Genomic DNA, 2,909 nt, shown 5'->3' with positions numbered 1-2,909 from the left:
TGCATCTAAATTATTGAATTTAATTAAGAATTAATTATATTTTAGCCACTATGGATGCTATTTTGAGTTTTGTACAATACTGTTTATTTTAGGTAGCATTTGGCGGAATTTGATGGAGTTTCTGCAGAGAAAGAGAAGAAGCCAAGGAGATGACCAGCAAATACCGACGCGGACGCATGACTCACGCGACTGCGCGGAATGGAGGAAATCGTAATGACGCGATCGCGTGCCTGACGCGAACGCATGGACTGGAATCTGCACAAATGACGCGAACGCGTGGACGACGCGGACGTGTCACATGCGCCACGTGCAGAAAATGTAGAAAAACACTGGGGACGATTTCTGGGCCGTTTTGACCCAGTTCTTAGCCCAGAAATCACAGATTAGAAGCTGCAGAATGGACAAATCAAGTGGTCCCCACCCATCAGCTGAAGACTTGTTAATTAATTAGAATTTAAATTCAAATCTTATTTTAGGAAAAGATATTATTTTAATTTTAATTTTAGATATTTGATTTTTAAAATTTATTAGGATTAGTTATAAAAAGGGAGAAACTTTCCTTCCTTTAGAGAGAGGTCCGGGGGAGATTCCACCTCATCCCATCAGGGGAACATAATTGACAATCCTAATTTTCTCTCTTTTCTATGAGCAACTAAACCTCCACTGTTAAGGTTAGGAGCTCTGTCTATTTGTATGGATTGATTTTATTACTTTTTCTATTTTAATTTATGTATAGATTTATAATTTAAGAATTGTTTTCGCTCTTTATTTTATGAATTTGGGTGGAACGGAAGTATGACCCTCTTTCTATTTGAGTTCCTGTAAAACTTGGAAAAGCTCTTTACTTGAACAACAGCTTGAAAACAATTTCTCCTAAATTTTATTATTTGGATTTAACGGGATACGTGACATATAATCCTTTTATTTTTGGGTAATTAGAGTTTCTGTGGCATATAAACTAGAAATTGATTATCACCCTCTAATTGGAATTAATTGACCAAGGAATTGGCAGTTAATGAATTTTAGAGGAGACTAGGAAGGTCTAAGGAATTAGGGTCTAGTCACATACAGTTTGCCATAAATTGAATCCTGCATAATTAAATTAGTTAATAAGAAAAGTTAATTCGAAAAAATAGATAACTCTGAAACCTTAACTATTTTCTCCATATTTTCTTCCCAATTTATTTACTTTACTATTTTATTTTCTACACGATTGAATATTCAAATACTCTTTTCTGTTTGTCTAACTAATCCTATCAAACACTATTGTTGCTTAATCCATCAATCCTCGTGGGATCGACCCTTACTCACGTAAGGTATTACTTGGTACGACCCGGTGCACTTGCCGGTTAGTAAGTGTGGTTGTAAAATTACCGCACCAAGTTTTTGGCGCCGTTGCCGGGGATTGACTGTGATTAACAACTATTAGTTGTTTGATTGCTTAGATTAGGCATTTTAATTTTAACTTTATTTAAATATTATTTTATTATTTTTCGAAAATTTTTTTTTAAAATTAAAAAAATTTTCCTTGTTTTCTTTTTTCGTTCCCATCCCCCTACCCTGTTTTATTTTTTTACTTCAATCAACTTTTGATTTTTTTTCTTTTCAAAACCTTCGTCAGTTTTTTTTTTTATTTTTCCTTTTAATTTTTTTTATTTTTATTCTATTTCTTTCCAAAAAAATATTTCTTATCTTTGAATATTTTATTAGTTTTATTTTATTTCTATTTTTAACCAAAAAAATTTAATAATTAAATAAAACAGTATTAATATTTTTTTTATTTCTGAAATTAAGTTTGGTGTTTTCTAGTTAGTTTTATTTTAAATTTTTTTTATTTTAATTTTTAGAATTTTGTTCTTTTTTCTTTACTTTCCTGTTTACCACATGGTGCGTTTAATTCGTTTTGGTGTGTTGTGCTAAGGAAAAATAATAGAGAGAGATCATATGGGTTACTACTCACACCCGAGTAGTGATTCATATCCTTATGAATGGGGAAACTACCCAAATTTTGGTTGGCAAGGTCAAAACCAAAGAAACCTCAGTGCTCCATGTCCCAACTATCAAGAGCCACCACCTCCATATTCATATCAAGAACTATCACCTCTCTATCCGTATCATGAACCATCATCTTTCTACCCATATCAAGAGCCACTATCTCCCTATCCATACCAAGAACCACCCTCTTTTTACACTTATCAAGAACAATCACCTCCTTCTTATTCATCTCAAATACCATCAGATTTTGAGCTTCTCATGAAAGAATGCTTACATGATATAAAGACAAGTGTCAAAAATATAGAGAAGCATATGCAGTCGATTATCAAGTACCAGGAAGAGGAACAAGCAAATTCCCTCCCAAAAGATACAATGCAAGATCCTATGGAAGAAAATGAGGAAATCAATCAAAGGAGTTTATACTCAAGTGCATTAGAGAACTTTCCATCCTCACACATGGAAGAAGAGGAAGATGCAAAAACAAAGGAGGAAGATGCACCCACAAAAGGGGAAGATGCACAACCTCCCATGCCATTGGTAAGCAATAAAGAAGAGATTGAATTAGAAGAGAGCTACCAAGAAGAAGAGGTTGAAATTGAGGAAGCTTGCAAAGAGGTGGTAGAATTTAAAGAAGAACACAAGGGAGTGGAGCTTGCAAGACCTCTTCCAAAGCCGTCACCATCCAATACAACATTCAAGTGGATAAAATTTCTATCCTTAACCCTTACTTTCCAACTTGAATATGGGATACTGGAGACGAATGGTCAACTTAGAGCTCTTTGTGGCATTAAGAGTGAGAGGAAGATGGTTAGGAGTAAGAGTTGTCAAGCAAGGTTTAATATGGTTGCATGCTCCGAATTGAAGTGCAGGAATTGGTGTAGAGCTAATCTGAATGGGTCTAGAAGGTTGTTTGG

This window comes from Arachis hypogaea, chromosome 13 (assembly GCF_003086295.3).
Source record: "Arachis hypogaea cultivar Tifrunner chromosome 13, arahy.Tifrunner.gnm2.J5K5, whole genome shotgun sequence".
NCBI lineage: Eukaryota > Viridiplantae > Streptophyta > Magnoliopsida > Fabales > Fabaceae > Arachis > Arachis hypogaea.
This window is presented reverse-complemented; position numbering follows the sequence as displayed.